Consider the following 23,461-nt stretch of genomic DNA (forward strand, 5'->3'; position numbering starts at 1 on the left):
ATGTTTGCATACCAGTCCTGCTATGTCATACTGTATTACTGGTCTAAACTTGCCAATCAATGGCAAGAACAATATCTGAGTTGCTAATCTATTCTAAATTGCAAGATCAAGGATCTCTGTTTTGTATCTTGCAATAGCACATGCCATTTCTGACAAGTGGATCACTACACTGCTCATTAACTTCTGAGGAATGGGATTCACATAGAGCTGAGCAATAGTATCTTTAGGTCAGGAATTATGTTTATTTGTTGAACAGAAGGGGAAGGTTGTATATCTCCAGTCCATACTAACTCTAACCTTCACACAGCTAGAAGTCAACTGCCTTCAGTGCCTGGGATAAATTAATCATATTTTTTAAAACACTAAAGTTGTGCAGAAGAAAGGTATTTTCAGCTGGTTCCTGAATACTTATGAACAGAGTGTTCTGTTGATTCATTCTGAAAACAATCATAAGAATATAATACAAAATTTTCCATGTGCATTGTGTTTTCTCTCTAAGTAAAAGATTTATGAAAATGTGAATTTCTAATGAGTATAATGAAAGCTATTTTTATGAAGCAAGCATCTGAGGTAAAATCTGTTGGAAACGACCATATAAAATGCCTAGCTGTTAAAGCAGAGGGAGACATATATATATATGTATATATATATATTAGAGGCCATATTCTAGCTTGCACAGGGCTTGCTGGGAGGAAAGCACTTCTCCCCTTATACAGTAATGCCATGGGTTGTCAGAATGGGGTTGCCTGTGCTACCTGAGTGCAATGTGCTGTAGCATAGTAAGTTACCCCAAAAGGGGCATGACCATGTCATCGTATCTGCCCCCCATCCCCCTGAAGACTGAGTCTGGAGTTGGTGGGATTCTGTTACCCCATTCTACATTGGCATACACTTCTCCAGCACTGCAAGAAGCCATCTGCCAGACTGCCTGCCTCTGGGAACTGCTAATGATGTAGAATAACTTAGATTGCTGTGGCTTTAAAAGCCATAATCTTCCCCATTGTCTCTAGCCAATTCTAATCAAAACAGATAGTTATGAATCAGAAAACAAATGTCACAAAGGTTAAAAAACACAATAAATATACCAAATACTGTTCTCCCCAAATCTATTTTTTAAATGAAGTTTAAAATTACATCTCAAATACAAAGTTTGCACACTAGTTAATGTTCTACAGTGCAGTGGAGTCATTGTAATTCTGGAGCTGAAGTGATAGACAGCCATAAAACAGGGGAATTCCAAACCCACTGCATACAGTGAAGCTCACTTCTCAGTATGTCTCAGCACAAGGTTGCTTTCCTAGTGACTCTCAACATTTTTGTCAAAGTCAAAATTTTTCAGAAGTATCCACTTATTTTGATGCCTCAGTTTCTGGGTGCCCTATTTGAGACATTCAAGAGGCATCTGAAGTTGGATACCTAAGAACTGAGACAAGGAACAAAAAGAAATTTAAAAAATGGAGGACAATCTAATCTAAATTTTTAGTCCTTATCATTGCAGGGATACCATTCTGAACATGCTGTTGTGCTGAGTCTGCAGGCAGACAGAGTGAAACAAGAGCGTCTAGGATCAATGATAGGATCAGAGCATAATAGAACAACTACAATTTTGCCACCCACGGAGGCAGGACTGCAGATGAAGTCATTTGGTGACAGGACAGAGGGAATGCAACAGGGTAGATCCTCTCTAATTTATAGATTTATACACTTTAGATACCAACATTATAAGTATTGTACAAATAACAATAGGCAAGTAGATACACAAATGAATAATTTGCATCAATTGCAGCTAAGTTTTCACTGACAATGGGGAACAAGGAAAGAAGAGGTGGGACTCCTACGCACTGAGGATGGGGTGGAGATGAAAGATAATTCAGGCATGGCCCAGTGCCAAAACAAATACTTTTCTTCAGCTTTTAATGAGATCAATGAAGTTCTTAAGGGTAATAGTGGGGTGGGTAATAGGAACAAGGATATGGAAGTAGAAATTATTACATACGAAGTGAAAGTCAAACTCAAACACCTTAAGGGGACTAAATTGGGGGCCAGGATAATCTCCATCTAAGAATATTAAAGGAACTGGCACACAAAATTGCAAGCCCAATAGCAAGAATTTTTAATCAATCTGTAAACTCGGGGTTTATACCTGTGGCTGGAGAATTGCTAATTTAGTTACTATTTTTAAGAAACGGGGGGGAAAAGTGATCCGGGAGCTACAGGCTTGTTAGTTTGACCTCAATTATATGCAAGGTCTTGGAACAAATTTTGAAAGAGAAAGTAGTTAAGGACATAGAGGTAAGTGGTAATTGGGATAAAATACTACATGTTTTTACAAAAGGTAGATCATGCCAGACCAACCTGATCTCCTTCTTTGAGAAGATAATTGATATTTTTAAGCAAAGGTAATGCAGTAGATCTTTTCCACCTGGATTTCAGTAAGGCATTTTATACATTTCCACATGGGAAATTATTAGGAGAAGATGGGGGATTAATATGAGAATTGAAAGGTGAATAGGGAACTGGTTAAAGGGGAGACTACAACGGGTCATACTGAAAGATGAACTGTCAGGTTGGAGGGAGGTTAGTAGTGGAATTCCTCCGGTAGGGTTTTGGGTTCAATCTTATTTAACATTTTTATTAATGACCTTCACACAAAAATGGGAGTGTGCTAAATAAATTTGTGGATGACACATAATTGGGAGGTATTGCCAATATAGAGGAGGACTGGAACATCATACACGAAGACCTGGGTGACCTTGAAAACTGGAGTAATAGAAATGGGATGAAATTTAATAGTGCAAAGTATAAGTTCATGCATTTAGGGACTAACAACTAGAATTTTTGCTATAAGTTGGGGACTTATCAATTGGAAGTTGCAGAGGAGGAGAAAGACCTGGGTGTATTGGCTGATAACGGGATGACTATGAGCCGCCAATGTGATGCAGCCATAAAGAAGGCTAATGCAGTCCTAGGATGCATCAGTCGAGGTATTTCCAGTAGAGACAGGGAAGTGTTAATACCATTAAACAAGGGACTGGTGAGACCTCATCTGGAATACTGTGTGCAATTCTGGTCTCCCATGTTTAAGAAAGATGAATTCAAACCGGAATAGGTGCAGAGAAGGGAAACTAGGATAATCTGAGGTTTCAGAGTAGCAGCCGTGTTAGTCTGTATCCGCAAAAAGAACAGGAGTACTTGTGGCACCTTAGAGACTAACAAATTTATTAGAGCATAAGCTTTTGTGGGCTACAGCCCACTTCTTCGGATGCATATGCATGTAGCCCACGAAAGCTTATGCTCTAATACATTTGTTAGTCTCTAAGGTGCCACAAGTACGCCTGTTCTTTTTAGGATAATCTGAGAAATGGAAACCCTACCTTATGAGAGGAAACTCAAAGAGCTTGGCTTGTTTAGCCTAAGCAAGCAAAGGCTGACAGGATGTCTGATTACTCTCTATAAATACATGAGAGGGATAAATACCAGGGAGAGAGAGGAGTTATTTAAGTTAAGCACCAGTGTGGACACAAGAATAAATGGCTATAAACTGGCCAACAACAAGTTTAAGCTTGAAATCAGATGAAGGTCTCTAACCATCAGAGGAGCGAAATTCAGGAACAGCCTTTTAAGGCGAGCAGTGGGGTCAAAAAAGCCTAAATGGCTTAAAGACTGAGCTTGATAAGTTTATGGAGGGTATGGTATAATGAGACTGCCTACAATGGCATGTAGCCAGCCTGTGACTGCTAATATCAAATATCTCCAATGACCGGTGATGAGACACTAGATGGGGAGGGCTCTGAGAGAAATTTGTTTCTGAATGGTTGGGGGAAGGAAGAGGAGAAATGAAAATAACCTTGAGAAAACCAGTAATTAATAAATTAACAGTATCTGTTAGTTTACTCTAATTTCCAGGTTGTTTTAGCAATAGTCCCGATCTCAGTCATCCTCTGGGAGTTGTGACTAACACATTCTAGCCACTTACCTCCTCCCCAGCTCCTCCGTTCCTCACTCACAGTTTGATGACTAGGGTTGATGGAACTGAAGAATTCTGGTAGATGACTATTCAGCCCCTATGTGAAGACCTCTGTGCGCTGCTTTGAGGGCTCTAACACTTAACCCAACTTTAGTGATTTCAGCATTGATTGTTGGACAAGAGGGCCCCCATTGGATTCTCTCACGTAGACTGTGACTCTTTGCAATTTCAACCAAAGCCACCTCAGCACTCCCTTGAAACCACCTTCAGTTTAGCACTGTCAGGCACCTCAAAACCATATGCTGTCTAAAAGCCGCTTTTATGCTGAGTTTTCTGAGAAGAATCAATAGTATATAAAACCCTCTGGCCTTGCCCTCAGAGAAACTCATAACAGAAACCTCACCTCACCTTTAGCCCTGTACAAGCTGACATACCCACCTATGCCTGAGTATGGTGTTCATTAGGATGACCCCTGGCCCCAGCCGTATTTGGTGCAATTATCTTGCTCTTTCGGTTCCTAACAGGGACAGTAACATTTTATTACCCTCACATTCAAAATGCAACTGTATTTTAACCAAAATCCCCAAATTGTCACTTAATTGAAAATGTAAATGAGGTCTGGCCCATTCAGTAGTTTCCCATTGTTCAGCAACAGATGCCAGTAGAGAGCTCCCTCTCCTATGGAACTCTTGTCCATCCGTAGCTCTCAAACAGCTCTTCTTCCTATTGAGCTCCCTTCTCTCTAGGGCTTCAGGCCACAGGGCTTCCACCAAAAAAAGGTAAGTTTCTTATTTCATTGTAAAATCCTAGTGGAGACAAAGCTCTGTAATTCTTATTACAATGCAGTTAGGTGAGTTCAACCGCTTGGGAGTGGGGAGGGATGACCTTGCCTAGTTAAATCACAGTGAAAATTACCTTCACTTCATCTCCACTAGGAATTTACAGCAAGAAAGCTAATTCACCTGGAAATATCTAACACCTTTTCTGACAGTGAAGACATAACCTTAGATTCAAAGGTTCCTCTCATGATTGCCATCCTCAGGGCAAGTAAAGAAAATTAATTTCCACTAATAAACAAATGGGCAGAACATGTAACTAAGGAGCTATGCTGTGATTTTCATTTAAACAAGAGCACATAATTGATATAAATCAGTGGTGGGCAACCTGCAGCCTGCGGGCCACACAGCTCGTCAGGGTAATCAACTGGCAGGCTGCGAGACAGTGTTTACATTGACAGTCTGCAGGCACGGCCGCCCGCAGATCCCAGTGGCCATGGTTTGCCATTCCCAGCCAATGGGAGTTCCGGGAAGCCGTGGCCAGCACGTCCCTTTGGCCCGCGCTGCTTCCTGCAGCTCCCATTGGCTGGGAACAGCGAACCACAGCCACTGGAAGCTGCAGGCGGCCATGCCTGAGGACGGTCAATGTAAACAGTGTCTTGCGGCCTGTCAGCAGATTACCCTGACGAGCCACGTGTGGCCCAAGGGCCACAGGTTGCCCACCACTGATATGAATCCTAGCATACAAAATTCACCCCTTTGCATGAGTTTTTTTGTTTTGGTCTACAGCACACATGCTCTGTGTGGGAAAGATCCATATTAATAAAAAGATGAAGCCTCTATGTGAACCAAGCAGTAACAGAAACACAAATGGATTTAGGCATTGTGACATTCAGTGTTGCAACACCTAACCATGGGATCCACAAAGCCTGAGACTGGCACCTAGGATCCCTACATAATGCCCAAGAAAGTGATCCACAAAAGCCAGCATGCAGTGTGGAGAGCCACCTGGGCTAGCCTATGGGAGATGTCGTTGAGTGAGGTGTGTCCTAAGATCCATTCCTCTCCTGGAGTTAAGCACCCAAGTCCATGCTGCAGGGAGGTGGCTATCTCTGCTTGCAATCCACAAGTGGGACCCTGTCTCCTGGAGTCAGGTGGTTTAGGTGCTGTGATGGGTTGGATCACAGAAACCCCCTGGGAGCTGCCACCCAATGTGCCCAGAGTACCTCTGCTCCTGCTTTCCCTGCAAGCTCGGGACCCCCAGCACCCTGTCTTGCTGAGCCAGACACTCCCGTCTGCTCCAACAAAGAGCCAGGGTCTGAATTACTTGCCCCAAAGCTGCAGGTTTACCTGAAACCAGCTAACAGAAGTGTTCCTGTCTTTAACACTCAGATGCCCAACTCTCAATGGGGTCTAAACCCAAATAAATCCGTTTTACCCTGTATAAAGCTTATGCAGGGTAAACTCATAAATTGTTCACCCTCTATAACATTGATAGAGAGATATGCACAGCTGTTTGCTCCCTCAGGTATTAATACATACTCTGGGTCAATTAATAAGTAAAAAGTGATTTTATTAAATACAGAAAGTAGGATTTAAGTGGTTCCAAGTAGTAACAGACAGAACAAAGTAAGTCACTAAGCAAAATAAAATAAAATGTGCAAATCTATATCTAATCAAATACAGATATACAGATAATCTCACCCTCACAGATGCTTCAGTAAGTTTTTTTTCTCAGACTGGACACCTTCCAGGCCTGGGCACAATTCTTTCCCCTGGTACAGCTCTTGTTCCAGCTCAGGTGGTAGCTAGGGGATTCTTCATGATGGCTCCTCCCCTCTCTGTTCTGTTGCACCCTTTATATATCTTTTGCATAAGGCGGGAATCCTTTGTCCCTCTCTGGGTTCCCACCCCCTCCTTCTCAATGGAAAGACACCAGGTTAAAGATGGAGTCCAGTTCAGGTGACATGATCACATGTCACTGCAAGACTTCATTACCCACTTGCCAGCACATACAGGAAGACTGACAGGTAAAACAGCCATCTGCAGTCTATTGTCCTAGTTAATGGGAGTCATCAAGATTCCAACCCACCATTAATGGCCCACACTTTGCATAACTACAATAGAGCCTCAGAGTTATATTTTATATTTCTAATTTCAGATACAAGAGTGGTACATTTATACAAATAAGATGATCACACTCAGTAGATTATAAGCTTTGCAATGATACCTTGCAAGAGACCTTTTGCATGAAGCATATTCCAGTTACATTATATTCACTCATTAGCATATTTTTATAAAAACATATAGACTGCAACGTCACAGGTGCCTAAAGTGCTGCTTGCATGATAGATTGAAGTGCCCACCTACCAGCACAAAACAGCCAGTAGTGGCCAGAGGGGAAGTGAGTCTCTCCCTTACAACCTTTGGCCTACTGGTTAAGGTACTCAGGCAGGATGGGAGAGAGCCCCAGTTCAACTCCCCTATTCAAATCCCTTCTCATCAGGCAGAGGGGGATTTAAACCAGAGATCTCTCACATTCTAGGTAAAATCCTTAACCACTAGGCTAAAGGTTATAGGGAAGGGCTCCCTCACACCCAGAATTTTATTTGGAGTTAGATGCCTCTGAGCATGTCCCCAGAGGCAAGATAGATAGTGAACACCCATCTTCCACCAATTTGTGGATTTCAGTGGAACTTAGGTGGGAGACAGGCACCTGGCTGCATAGAGTGAGGCAGCAGTGTGCATACCCAGAGCCAGAAACTTGCCTAGCGAACTTTTACAGCAAAAAATGTATGAGCTGGGTGAGCTTAAATGCCTACAAGGTTAGTCTGCAGAGGAGCGAGGTTTTGTGGATTACAGTGGGATGCCTAAAAATAGAATTAGATGCGTAAATAACTTTGTGGATCCAGGCCAGAGAGTCAAAATTAGAGTAGGGTATTGCCTAGTTTTCTCTGTGATTAAATTAGTATGTCTATGCACTGCTCATCTCCCCGTAAACCTGTGAGGACTAAAGCTAAGTTAAACCTGATGGGCTGGAGGGAAGGATTCTTTTTTCTCCAATCCCCATTTTATCCTGAGTGCAAAACATATTATTATGGGCTTTGTGCAGGTTTTTAGTCAAAAGAGAGGGGTGAACTGCTCCATTCATCTCAATGGGTTATTAACTTTGAAGCGAAGTTATGACCATTTAAACTCAATGGACTGATTCATCAATACTCCAGCTTCATGTTGATGTAACTTCACTGAAATCAATGTAGATGGAGTAATGCAGTGGTAAATCAGGATCAACATTGTTAGCAGTGGTTGAAGGGATAGAATAACAGATACAAAAGGGGAGTCTCATATCTCGTGCCATGGCCAGTTGTTGGGGGGGTGGATTTCTCCACTCCCAAGCCCCCTATAGTTCCCTGTGTAAATCCTATCTATTAATTTTGTGCAGAAGGTGGCAAATTTTTCCCTGTTGGTATGACCAGATTAAAAATGTAAATTTAATTTGCCAGTTTATTTTATTTGAAATTTGATCTATCATTTAATTGAAGAAACCTCCTAAAGGAGAGCTTATTTAGTATCTGGAGGAGGCTATACTACATCATGTTCACCTGGATTAGGTAAGGAGAATGACAAAAGGACAAACTAACTACTCTCAAATGTCACAATAATCATACATGGAGAAAACTGTACTATATAATATAATTCCATTGATTTCAGTGAGGGTGCAACAAGTATAAATGAGGGCAGAATTTGGTTCTGAATGCCATACGAAAGAAAACCCAGGTTTTATATTGTAGATTTATGAATCCTGAAATTTATCCTCCATGTTAAATATAAATTAAATTTGTATTTAATTAAAATATAAAAGATTACACTTTGCACAATTAAGTGGTATCATTTCAAAATGAAAAATTACCTCAATAAGTGTCCACAGTTTTCTTTCTTAAAGTGCTGAGAATTCATAAAAGAGATTTGCTGGAAAAGTTGGAAAACGGCATAAAAAATGATGAATTTAGGCCCATTACATTGCTTCTGATAATCGTCATTGTTTCCTTTTATTGCTGCCTTCTCTAATTAACTCTGTGGATTCTGAAGAGAATTTATGTTTTTCCCTTTATTGCCTGGATTACTGGGATTTTGATTGCGTTGGCTGAGCTGCTCCTTTTAGTTCATGTGGGCTACCCATTAGTAGCTTTCCACAGAAGACATTTTTGCGATTGTAATCTAGAATACTTGAAAAAGAGGAAAACAAATTCATGAAAACGTTGTGTTATCAATTAAAAAGTGGTTGAAGGAGCCGAGGTAAGATGGAAAATAATGCACCATTATATTTTACACATTATGGTATTGTTTCTTTTTAATTAATACAAAGAAACACAAGGGGACTTGATTCTGCAGGCTGCTGAACACTGCTAGTACTCGGGTTCTTTTTTTCAGCACTCAGGTTTTCTTTACACTGACAGTTGGTGCAGATTACCGTTATTGGTACAACTGCACCAATGTAGACAGACAAGGTCCTATTTGCATCCGTGGAGTTCACCTTATTCCCAAGCATGGTCAAACTGAAACAAATAGTGGCTTTCACACTAGAGCAGTTACCCTGATGTCTGTACCCAGGGTAAAGCCCCAGTGTGGACAAGGCCTCTGTGTTCAGTCAGCACCAGTTCAGAGTGGCTTGAACACGGGAGGTGCTAAGCACCGACAAGTCCCATTGATTTCAATACAGATTGAAGGTGCTCAGTACCTTGCAGGATCAGGCCCCTCATGTGCAGTGCTCAGTAATGTGAGATACTCCCTTTGTCTGCCCTGACATGATGCCTGGTTGAGGAGCAGGTAAAGAGTTTTTAGCAAGGGCTGAGAAAAGGAGTGGATAGGGCATAGATACCTAAAGGGAATGCAGTGAATGTAAGTGCTGTGTGCATGGGCCATTTGCAGTATTTTCAGTCACTCTTCCTGCCAGCCAGGAGTAACAGCTTACTCTAGTGGGTTTAAGATTTGCCCTCAGAAGAGCATGGGCATGGGGGCAGCCACTGACAGAAATGCTTCTAAATGTCACTGTATGTCACAGTTAGATGCTCAGTGCCTCATGACGTGTTGGTGCAGTGCTTTTGCTGGCCCACAAGCACATAGTGCCCATTTCCCTTGCCTTCTGTAGCTCACTGGATTTTAGGTAACAACACACCAGGCTCAGTAGCACTGCCAATACCTAAGTGGTGTTCTTTCACAGCCCCCGTTCATGTTCTCTGAAGATCCAATCCTTAAAGCTGGATTCTACCACCCTTACTCATTTTTCAGTAGGGACTTACTTCACTGATCTGACCCCTATTTTTTTAATCCAATCTTGTCCTAGGATATGCAAGGCTACTTTTATATCTCCAGGAGAAGGACAATTGTGTAGCATTTCTGGTGAGCAAGTGGGAGCAGACTACTGCTAAATCCTGCACTGATGAACACGGGGTTTTTCTGGAGCTTAGAAAGACCACCAATTCAGCATACTATACAACACAGTGCCTGAATAGCAGTGACCTTGGGCCAGTGGATTACTCTGCTTAATAGCAGGAGTAAGGTCCTAATCCAACATCCACTGATGGAATGACTCCAATTGACTTCAGTGGGTGCTGGATCAGGGCCTACATGTACTTTCTCAGTAACAAACTGCTAGTTGCCACCGAAGTCTACAGTTAAAACCAAGAGTCTAACTAAGCAGTGAGTCTTCTAGTTTGTAAAGCAAAAGGGAGATATCTGGGTCAATGTCAGCCATCCTGGGACACCTGCAAAGTCATCATCAGTATCTTGACCCCTCACTCCCTTTCATCTTTAAAAACAAACTCACCCAGAGTTCCACTCATCCTGATGTGGAACTCTACACATCAGATCTGGACTTTTCTGCAGCTGCACGCTTGGCAACCTAATCCAATTCAACCCAGCAGAAGAGGTTTATTTGAAAGGGTTTAGGATTGTAGCTGTTGTGCAGTGTCCCTGCTTATCATTTCATGACCTCTTTCCAGATGTAATAACTATAGATAAAGACTAATACATACAAGAAGGCAAACACATCTGTACATGTGCCATCCTGTCACTGCCACCAAGGGGTGCTGGAACAATTTTTATAATGGGGGTGCTGAGAGCCATTGAACCAAACTGTAAACACAGTAGATAATGGAAACCATTTCAAGCCCAGGGGTGCAGGAGCACACCCTCCCCCTCCGCCCCCCCCGCTGCACCCCTACTTCCAGCACCTCTGCTGCCGCCAGCTGCAGGTCTGGATATGCACATAGCAAGAGTAAATATCTGATCTTAATGGTTATAATCCTTGTCTCACTGCAGGTTAATCTTTGTTTAATACTCTCAACATACTGAATCATGTCTAAATTTAGGCCTTGATTCTGCAAATATTTGCACATGAGTAACTTTACTTATGAGAGTACTCAAATGTGCTTAAACTAGACACATGCCTAAGTGTTTGTGGGATAGCGGCCTTAGGTTATAAATTCCTGAGGGCTCAGGGCTGGCTCATTTTGTTCTGTAAAATACCTACCATATTGTGAGTGCTATAAAATAATAATTATAAATAATGACTGGTGCAAGTTGTCACAGTCCAGGTCAACTGCACCTTTATTTCCCCAGAGTGGTCCAGTAAGGGCACTGACTCTCAAACACCCAGCCATTGCCTTTCTTGTGTCGAGACCTGTCTCACTCGCTTCTGACCAGGGTATTTCCAGGCTGAATAGTTTCCTGCCTTCACTGTGTTATTCCCAACAAAAGACGGGTTGCTTTAGAAGGCTTCTCTTGCCTTTTCTTCAGAGAACAGCAGAGTAATTGCTAACAGTTATAAGGTCCCACACAGCACTTCCTATGCAAGTCTATTTTATTCTTAAGATAATAACAGTCTAGAGAAAACATATTAAAACAATACAAGAACCTACCTGCATGCTAATAAGCTTACAAGAGATCACCCGAACCTTAACACAGGCTCTGGCAGGAGCAGTCCTTCAAAACCCCACCCAAGGTGTTTTCCTTATAGTTTCAAGTTCATCAGCTCTTCAGCTCAGAGCAAGCATGCAATCTTAGGGGGCATCAGTAGGTACACTCCTTCTAACCCTTCCTAAGGATTAGGGCCTTTTTTTGGACCAGGAGTCCTGCCCATTTGCTGGATCAGGAAGAAGGCCCTGAGCTAGTTTTAAAACCAGGCTATTTATCCAAAAATCCTTTCTTTGGCTGTTGATTCCTGGACAATCCAGTTTGAACTAGTATATACCAACCTTTCCAGGGGTATGGAAAGGGATGAATTAAATTAATATCCTCCCTTACTGGAAAAGTACATTGAATGCCACAATAACACATACACACAATTGCATTTGTAATACAATGGACCCCAAAAGTATTAATCCTAATTCAGTAAAGTTTGTCTTAATTCCATCAATTTTATCCAGAGTATTGCAGTATATTGTGAGTTTGTCACACAAACCATGTGCAGGGAAATTAGCTGAGAAGCCTTTCCACAGCCTTCCAAATCCCTCCCAGAACTGAATTTACAAATGTACATTTGCCTTTTGTTTTAGGACCTGCTGCAGCATATGTTGAGGACTTACAACATACAGCATTTTTCCTGTGCATTATAGTAAGCCTTGAGAAATTTAAAAACTACAGATTGGGCCCTGTGTTGCTAGGAAACATAAGAGCATCCATGCTTATATCTATTTCTTGTGAATGGAAACCTAGTCCTATTCTCTTTTGATTTTGTAAAAATCAAAATGTCAGTTTTCCACATTGGGGAAGCTTTGTGCATGATCCAGAACCGGGGTTTTCAAATTATTTAGTCCAAACATATTCTTTGCTGAAATTAGTAATTAAATATCTATCCTTCCATGTATATTGTACTTTTTTTCATATGAGCACCTTCTATGTCACATACACAAACACTCCTAAGAGTACACTAATGTAAATAGAAAAATGTTAAGGAAACAGTACATGTCTAAGGAGAAGTAATAACCCATAGAATTCAGATTTAAGAATGAAAGTATCTTTCAGCATAGTCATGTAATATTTGCAGGCAATGTTGTAATACATGCATTCATTTGCTGAAACAAAGGGGAAGGGCAGAGCGAGAAAGAAAGACATTCCTTATTATTAGCTAGGTACTGAAGTGTAAACTATGCAGTCCCATCAAAATTAAGCTGGGGATTTTTGATTAAAAAATAATTAGAAAGAGTGTAGGTAGAAAACAAGCAGAGCTTAATCAAACGAGGCAGAGAAGTGTTCAGATCCCAACGGATACTAATGAGCACCTAAATATAGATACCTTACAACCTGATGAAGCTGGAAAAAAGATGTGGAATTTATTTTAATAATAGTTCTCATCTATTTAGTCCATAACTGTGTTGTCATTTTCTTATGGTGACATAGGGTTTCATAGCTTTTAAGGCCAGAAGAGACCATTGTGGTCACCTTGTCTGACCTCCTGTACAATACGGGCCACATAAACTCACTCATTCATTTCTGCAACAAGCCCAAAGTTCTCCTGGAGCTAGCTTAGTTCATTTAGGAGTTCACTTGTGGAAAGATTTGAAATGGGAAACCACTATTCTCCCTCATTTCCAGTGTTATGATTTGTGAATATTATCATTTCACATAGCGGTCACAAATCCCAGCACCAAGAAGAGAATGATTGAAGTTCTCCAGTCCAAACTGTTTTGTAAGGAAATTCTCGCACAGTGCAGTCAAGAAAATAAATATCAACACACATGATTCTTAGGATACTAAGAAAGTCTCTTTCTTCTGTGTATCAGTGTCTTTGTATTTTATTTGGTACCATTCCATACTAGAGCCCCAGTGGGTCATATGCAGTATAGACATATCAGTGCAGCACTAAGGATGTTCCACATAAAATTTCCAGCTTTCATATAAGAGCAAGCCAAGCAAGCTTGTGTGAGCTATCCTTGAACATTTAGTCTGTTGCATTTGCCCACAAATTCACCATAGCTCTTTTCTCTAACAAAAAGGAAGAAATGGGCTATGAGAAAACTATCTTTTACCTGTTCTGTTCTATTATACTCTGTCGGGGGAGGGAGGCAGAATCTAAGGTAATACGACACTAACGTTGCAAGTTAAAAATCATAAAAGGTCAGAAAAAGTGAGACTTAAAATCCCAACAGCAAGCTTAATTCCAGATGTTTATTCAGTATATGGTATGATTCAGGAGGCAATATTTTTTTCATGAAGCAAAATGACAAAATTTCATAAAGCCACATTATATTTTATGAATATATTTTAATGGTTGCCTTCACGCAAACAATGTCTTAAAAAGGTCTAGTAGCCTTTCAGTGGCTGCCTGAATGTTTTCTGTTCCCTTTTAGGCTGCTAGAGACTTATTTTAACAGTACTTCCCTGCCACCATCCCCCATGGGGTTGGATGAAGAGTTAATCTCATTTCTTCTAAGTCCCTGGATATTTTTTATTGTTCTCCCACATTTATTAATGGTTTAATCCCCCACAGACAGCAGAAAAGATAAGTCTGTTTTGCAGACTTGCCCATTGACATCAACAGGGGGAGGAGAGAAAAGAAAACAGAGGATCAAAGTTAAATGGCCAACCGCTCTTCTCACAAGCAAGCAGCACTGTTTTCATTGGAAGAATTGGTTGTCCATTCTTCTCAGTACCTGTGTTTCATTCCTCCTTCCCACCATTGCTCTCCGTGGCCTGCAGGCTATGCCTGTAAGGTGCTAAAGAGCAGATCACCTCCTGCCTCCTTGTACTCTCATTCCTCTGAGCTGGACTGAAACATAATGTTACATCCAAGTAAGAGGCAGCACATTACTGGACTTCCCCAGGAATATAGTTGCGGACACAGCTTACTTTCCCCCTCTGCAGTGGCTCTGGTGCACAGGCCACTCCCCAATCCTACCTACCAACCCATTCCGTCCCCATCTGTGTGTGATGGAAAGAAGCAGCCCAGAAGGGACCTCTCTTTCTCCTGCATAGGAAGGCAGAAGGGGACTGAGTCCTTGCCAGGGCCTGCTCTAGCGTTTTTGCCGCCCCAAGCACCCCCCACCCCCACCAAAAAAAGCCGTGATCGTGATCGGCGGCAATTCGGTGGCAGGTCCTATGCTCCGAGAGGGAGTGACGGCCCCACCGCCGAATTGCTGCCGAACGGCCAGACGTGCTGACCCCCTCTTCATTGGCCGCCCCAGGCACCTGCTTGCTAGGCTGGTGCCTGGAGCTGGCCCTGGTCCTTGCACCCCACATTCTCCAGGGTGGGTGCACAACCAGACTCATGACTCAGTGAGGGAGGGAAAGATCTATCATTTATTGTATTCTTCTCAAGTCTTTTTCTGCTCATTGCTATAATCAATTAACTGGTAGAATGTCTGAGTTTCATGATTTTCACTGGAATTTATGGTTTTTGTGGCAAACGCTCATTTTCTAGTTTCCCTGAAATCTGTAATGGCCATAAAAATTATACTCCCTTCAATATGATGGGCTTCTTGAATCAGCTAATCTACAGTGTTTTAGCAGATACTTATTTTAAAAGATCAATAGATAGTCTTGCACAATAATTTTTAAAAACAAAATTTCTTCGTATCAAGTATTGAACTATCAAACTAGATCAGTGTCATATTTTACAAAGCACACAGTAATTCTACAGATCCAAAGTACTATTAATATTTATATTTTAATATCTTTTATAGCATCAGTTATTTTTGGGACGGGGACAGTCCATTACTATAAATCTATGTAACGTCTAATATAATGGGGCTCTGACCTTATCAAGGCTTCTAGGCACTACTGTCACAATACAATCAAACAACAATAGTAGATTTGGAAATCAAGTTGCCAACATTGATCAGTTTTCTAATCCTGTTACTATTGAGGTCATTTATAGTTTGCCATTGACTTTAATAGGAACAAGACAGCACACTTACGGATTGATCTTGGAAGGTTCTGAATGCCTTCTCCCTCAATTTCAATTGGAGCACCCAGGACATTTCAAGAGGCATTCAGCACCTGCAGGTCTGCACCCACAGTTTGTACAGAGTTTTCACATTTCTTAACTTTTCCTCCCAATACCTACAAAACAGCAATACAGTGCAAGTAATAACAATTAGTAATTGTCTACACTGTCCTGCAGTTTGGACTACTGTGGTGTGAATAGCAATGTGCGCTAAAGTGTTGTGTTCTATCTCCCCCATGTGAACTCTATGGGTGCAAACTAAAAGGCTCCTAATTCACGTTAACATAGTTCTCTTCAGACAGGATTACATTAATGGAAACGAGGAACTTTTTAGTTAACTCCCTCAGGATCCACACGGGGGGAGTTGCAATGTAGCACTTTGGAGCACACTGCAGTTCTTACCCCCATTGTCTGAATTGAGGAGCAGTATAGACAAGCCCGTAAGCTCTGAAGCAGTTTCAAACATAAAACTAACAAATGTATATAACAATAATTACAGCTTGGGTTTCCTCTACAAAACCCAAATATCATCTCTGTTCATAGCTCAGCATGAAACATAACATTATTTTGACACTTGACAAAAAACACATTAAAATAAACATTTTTCCCCTCAAGTGCATTTCAGAGTCTGGTATCACAGAGTAAGTGAGATGAACAAGAAACAAATATCAGCCATACATAAACAAAAGTTAAAGGCTGTTTACAGTGGCTGGGCATATCAAGGGACATCAATCATTTTACTCCCACAGTAACTTACATCCTATGCAAATTTGGTGTCCTCTCTTATAGTGTGGAAAACGGTTCACATTAGAAATAAAGATTCATGAAATTGAGGTTGTTGAAAGACTTATTTACACTAAAGGAAGCAATCCTGCAGCATTTTAAGTTTCCTGCATGACAAATATTTTGTGTCGCCCTCATTTTGGGTCTTGTGACATAGTTTGAGAGTCATGGTTAGGTTCACCAAATCATGCCCCTGTCAGAACCAATTATATTCTATTCTGATCAACAGAATCCACAGATTAGGTGTGGGTTAGGGTAAGATGGTAAGGAGAAGTCACTTCAGTAAACAAAAATTTAATCTTTTAGATTTTGCATTTCAGCGTTATCCAGAGATCATGTTGTATGGGATGAAGTGGCAAGCCTCGTTGCTCCAGGACACTTTGTTCCCAGAGTACTGGGTGGAGAGGAACCAGCAGATTGGGAAGGAGAAGTCTAAAAAGATTGGTATGCTTCAAGATCCCATCTCCAGCTCAGAGTAAGTCAATTAGCGGGGGGGGGGGGGGGGGCGGGGAGGAACGACACACCCAGAGTGAGATCCAAGAGCTTGTGGAAAAGTTGTCCAGCTGCATAGGACAAGAACAGACCATTAGGAACTCTTCGATTTAGCAGGTCAACACCAGCATGCAAGCAGAAGAAGTGGTTCAGGACTGACTTTGCAGAACTTTGTAGTCAACAGTAGATCCCAAACGTCTTCAGTTTCATCAGAACCTATTAATTACACCCATTACGTTGTTTTAAATTATTCAGTTTTATCATTTACAGTCTCTCTGCCTATTGCCTTTTTGAAGCTTTTTCCGAGAGTGCCAGCCAATCAGAACTATTTTTCAAGAACTTGACTTAACATTAGGTTTAGATCACCAAAACCTCATTTAAAGAACTTTTGTGGGAGGCAGCAGAGCCTAATGACATTGTTTTATTTCTTAGCTGCAAATCACATTGTATATAATATTTCCTGGTTGCTTCCCTCCCCTCCTCTTCCTTTGAGATTAGTAAAATAGATGACCTCCAATTTAAACACCTATTTTTATCTGAATGTTGCAGGTTGAATCTCCTGCATTTTAACAATGAATGTGAGCCCAGTTCTAATTTAGGACACAAGGATGAAAGAAGAATTTCAGAGGACACAGACATCTATATATATTAGAAAAATCTATCAGTGATTGATAAAATAGAGAAAATGCAGTTTCTTTACATCTTTTCCTAGACCAAGAAAGTATATTTTCTGGTTACTTGTAATTTAATATACAAGTTTGCATAGCATGGCATATTTCATATTAAAAGGATGTATGTTGAATGTTTTGCTGCCCTCACCAGGACACCACAGTGTATATAATTTTATATTTCATTTGGAAAAATCCTAGTTAAGTAGACTGAAATACACCATGCAATAATATTGGCTATGCTAAACAACTCAGTGATGAATGTGTTGAGGCATAGATATGATTGCTATTTGTACACAGTTTTAACAACAAAGAAAAAAAGTAGAGGGCCAGTTAATTAGCACCTATCATATGTAAAGAATAAAATGCTGCCTGGAAACTTCATAAACAGAATGTTTTTAAATTTACTATTAACCCATTTATAATGCAAAACTAACTGCACTACTTGATAAAATGATCTATCATTTGTAGGCTGGTTAAGTCAATACATATAGTAACAGAGTTGATTCATGCATATATTTCTCTCTGCAGTAAAGCTATACTGCAAAGCTCAGTGGTTTATATCCAACGAATATGCCTCTGAACATTCTTTACATACGGGGGGGGCACCAACTTGTTAGCAAAAAAAAAAAATCAGTTAGTGGCAGAAGCATATTTCTAATCAAAGCTGAGGAAAAGTTCATAGGTAGTAACACACAATTCTCCAGAGACGATAATTTACTGCTAAAGTGCTACAGCACTCCACTTCCCTGTAGCAACAAATTATATTAGACTTAGCCCTTCCAAATATTATTTGTGGCTCATTGTTAACTCTGGACTTCTCTTCAAGCTCACATTCTTTTTTGTCTCCAACAATTGAGTGATCACTGATGACTGTTTATACATTTATGCTGGGGGGTGTGTGTGTGTGTGTGTGTGTATGTGTTTGTATTTATGGTAGGCACTTATTAGTTATTGTTCTACCTAGTATTTATGGGTATACCATTTTTTTTATCAAAAAGACAATTACTGTTGCAAATTGTCATTAGATGTAGATTTGTTTAAGAGACATGCTTTCACTGAGATTCAGATTCTCTTTGTAATGAAAGAATATAGATCTGTCTAACCTTTTCTTTTATCTAAGCAATTGCTCATATTGTTTATCCAGACTAAGGATAAAATCTTGGTAAAGATCCTCCTTGGGTATCTGATCCAAACCTGAAGCAGTTTATATCTTTTTTTCTAGACAGATATATCTATCATTGGGCAACAGGAAGCTCAACCAGGGAGAATATATAGGGAGGGGCAGAGTTATAAGAAGTTTGAAGGTTGTAACCAGTAGTTTCAGTTCGATCCATTAATGGATGAGGTACCAGTAGAAGAATTCATATAGGGGAGTCACATGATCATATTAATGGGAAAATCAGATGACTTTAACTGATGTATGGATTGGTTGGGGTCAATGTGTGTTTGGGATGTCACAGAGATGAGGATATGGAGGTATTTGAGACAAGAACAAGAGACTTGGCTGTGTGGAGATACATATATAAATGGAGAGTGGCCTGAAATTAGGCATCCAACAATTGCTGAGAGACTGGACAAATTAAAAAAAAAACTCAAACCCTTCCTGTAAAAAGAACAGAAGATACCCAAGGAGGATCTTTCCACTAGGCAGTGGAAGATGTCAAAATAACTAGTGAAAGAGAGCAGGTAAAGGAATACTTGGATAAATTAAACATACATATAATTCAATATAGATGATGTGTACCTTAGCATATTATGGGAATTAACTAATGAGTTTACTGTGCCATTAGCAATTATTTTTGAAAATATAGCACTGATTTTCAAAACAAGACAGAAGAGTTTTAATTGTCACTCTCCCCTAACTAACATTTTGGGGGCAGGAGAGGTGGATAGGAGGGATAGGGTGAGGGAAGAACTCCCTTATGAAGAGGGGAGCACCCTCTCAGCTCAGGCAGTCAAGCACCTAAGCTGCATTTCTTGGCAACATGGCAGAAGAGCAAACAAGAGAACCGTTAGAGCTATTCTCTTCCCTATCCTCTGCAATGCAACAGGAGGTGAGCAGTGGAACTGCTGAGTAGTTGCAACTCTCATCTCACATCAGTTTTTGGACCTTCAGGGGAGGTGGTGGGAGGCAATTGGAGATGGAGCTCCCTATTGGCTCTCTTAGCAATGGGACTGATTCAAATACTTCTGTTTTTCTTTCTTTTTTTTAAAAACCTGTATGGTGCAACTCAAGGAATACATTTTCAAATTACAGTCAAATACACATACTGTATTCTTTTTAACACGGTCACCTTCTAGGGCCACAAATGGTATCTGGGACCCAGGCTGGACTTCACTGCAGTAATCTGTTTAGAAATAAACACAAGAACATTCTTATCTTTCTTTTTTTCACCTTGTCTACTTCTTTTCAGTTAGCCATCATAGGATTTGCATGTCTGCCTCTGGAGGATATTCTTCTAGCAATAGCATCTGGCTTTATAGTGAGCTCCTCAGGTGTCTGTACAGGTTTTCTTCAGTTGCCTCTGGCTCTCATGCCCACTGTCTAAGCTGCTTTGTGTTGCTTGTTCCCTGTTCCTTATTCTGAGTTCAGTAAGTTGGAAATCACATAAACCACACAAATCCCGCTGGTGTCTGTTCAAATCCATCATATAACTTAGACTCTTGACAAAAAAGTGAGGGTTTAACCAATTTTTATTATCAGAGGGGTAGCCGTGTTAGTCTGAATCTGTAAAAAGCAACAGAGGGTCCTGTGGCACCTTTGAGACTAACAGAAGTATTGGGAGCATAAGCTTTCGTGGGTAAGAACCTCACTTCTTCAGATGCAAGTCAATTTTTATTGTAACTTTTAAAATTAAAATCACACCAATTCAACAGTTCTTAAAGATGTTGACGTATGAATACTAGGTCCTCTATCTACTTAGCTGGGTCAGCAAGTTATTAATAGCACAAGCTTCCCAAAACTGTCCATCACTATGGCTCAGTCTTGGCCTGGAGGAACAACTTATAGAAGTGGATTCATACTCATACTAGTTCATTCTCCACACCCACACAATCTGTGGCCTCTTTTATGAAACTGCAACAAGAGTGACAATTGGCTACAATGGATTTGTAACATTTGCAGCTGTCTAATAGGAACTGAACTATTAACATTTCAGATTGGCTACTAACCCATCAGATGACCACATAGTCATCTGAATGAAACAATGTCTAGTTGCTACTCACCTGGTCTCTCTTCTAGCCAGAAATCTAGAAATGAAAGAAAGAAATATTTCCCTCAGTTTCCTTTTTTATAATAAACATCCCTGAAGAAAGGACTTATAATGCTCCATGTTGCTCATGATTAAACTATTGAGCTTGTAAGTTCATGTCATGCAATAAAATGAACGTGTTTTTGAACACACTAACACATAAAAATTGTGTTTGAGTACAAAGTTCTGAAAGATAAATGCATATGCAGGCACAATTTACCCCCATTATATTATTATTATAACATTTGATAGCAGTAGCAATTCAGTACTTCTCCCATTATATGTTTGTGCGGATTATTTTTGTTTTGTTTTAAATTATATGAGTGTGTCTTAAGAGAATCACATGAGCAAACACACAGACAATATTTTTCAGAACATGCTTGAATTTTCAGTAAGTAATTTCCCAAGATTATCTGTATATCTATAGGTAATTAGGTATGCTAATACTATGCTTATGAATAAATTATGCTAATATTGTTATGGTTAATAAGATTATGTTAATACGGTTGTGTGTGTGTACACACATACCCCTTATTAGCATGCTAGCAATAATATATAGGTAAGACACATCCTTATGAATGGGCTTTTGACAGCCATCTATCATCTGGTAGATACTAAATTAATTATAAATGAAACAGTTGCTCTCAGAACACACCTAGTCAGACAATGCACTGTTATTGGTTCCACGGGAAGCAGCTTTCTTGAACCCCTTCCAGAAGTAAAGTGAAGAAGTATCTGTAAGAGCCTCGGACAAAGGAGAAAAAAGGGAGAAAAGCATAGAATACAATGTACTGATTTAGATTGTGCCTCGGTCCATATAGATGTACAAAGGGCACACTAAACCTCTCCTTCATCTTGTGCTCATACACCAGGGACCAGGGATCAATCCAGTCCTTGTTCTCACTCAGCTAAAGGACCTGGGGTCTCCAGTACTGCTGGCACAGCTTGTGTCCTCCAAAGTTGTCGAAGAGGAGGCAGGAGCAGTGACAAAGTGGGCAGACAGAGGCGTGCAGAATTGACAGAGCATGAGAGGAGCACTTGCCACACTTTTTCAAAGGTGCAGAGCAGCAGCCACGCTCTCTGAAGGATTTTGCTTGCCTCCTACCACAGGTTGAGACATAAAGCTACCCATAGGTTTTGTTTTTCATATGCAGGCCATCTGGGAGAAATTCTGTTAATTTGAACTATTTTGAAAATCTTCCACTTCTAAGACTCTTGAATGCTGATATTGTAGTATGACATAAACATTTTGTCTCATAATTCCTGGCAAAGGATGAGAACCTAGTCATCTCAGTCACATGGTGGGCTGTCATTAATCCAACCAATACAGTAATTTTTGGGTGTAAACTACACAGGAAGGACAGATTAGGTGCTAGCTAGATGTTGCAAAGTAGTATCTTAGACTCTAATGAGATACAATATCTGTGAAGAACCAGGCAGTAAAATCCCAAATGTTAGGAACAGTCAGCAGCGGCACTACACCTTAGGACAGTGATAGGGTGTTACACATTGAGAAATATTAAAGAGATAAAAAAAAACTACTAAAACAGCAATAATGGGCACAAGCTAGTAAATGGATGAATGTCATGTTATGACAAAATGTGGAGAAGCTGTGGTGATAGTGTGGGATGTGTCTACATCAAATTATGAACTCCGTCCTGTATTATGTGTTGAACATGTCTAAATTTGCCCAAGGCAAGGATATTGAATTGCATCCCAGATGGCAGCCATGATCAGGAATGATGCTTGATAGCTCGTTGAAGGCCTGTCAGTGAGAAGCCATCAACATGGCAATCTGGAGCCTCAGTTTTAGTTGTCTTTCAACTGCTTGCCTACCCCCAGGGAGCAATAATTTTTCTATGCAGCACCCTGTGCATGACTAGTGCAAGGGTTGGAAGAGGAGCAAAGGGGAGCAAAGAGAGAGAGAGAGAGAGAGAGAGAAAGATACTACTTAAGTCTGGAATGCTGCTCTGTGCGGAGGAGATGACCATAGCCACATGTAAGCAAGACATGCAGGAGGGGGGAGGGGCCTGACATGCTGACAAACTTCAGACTCACAGAAGAGGTGAGATCAGACAGAAGATGGGGAACATCTAAGAAGTTGTTAGTTTCATAGATTTGTAAGTTACAAGTGCGTTAAGAAGCAAAGTCTTGGTGACTAAGAAATCCCTTTTGTCAGCCTGTGTTCCTGGCTTTCCTGCTCCGTTCTCTCACAAGGGATTAAATCCCAGAGCGCCCATTGTCTTGGCAGAGCTCTGGGAGGGCAGGGGTGTATAAAAAACTGACCCAGAGGTCTGAAATGCTGGTTTGAGTGTTAAGGGAAGTGGGATGATGGTGTTACACATCCCAAGGAAGGGCATAGACAAGAAATCTGAGTCTTGGAGTGTGCCCTAAGAACCCAGAGCTAGAAACAGTGACTAGAGTCTACCCAGACACAGCTGGCTTGGAAGCACATGTCCATTTACAATAAGGCTAATATTAGTAGAGAGGGAGTACTAGACTAAGATATAACAGCTACCATAACAAGAAAGGACCTAAAAGCAAATATTAAAAGATTAAAATATTTTTAATCAACA

Source organism: Terrapene carolina, unplaced genomic scaffold (assembly GCF_002925995.2).
Source record: "Terrapene carolina triunguis isolate 2854851 unplaced genomic scaffold, T_m_triunguis-2.0 Scaffold21, whole genome shotgun sequence".
Classification (NCBI taxonomy): Eukaryota; Metazoa; Chordata; order Testudines; family Emydidae; genus Terrapene; species Terrapene triunguis.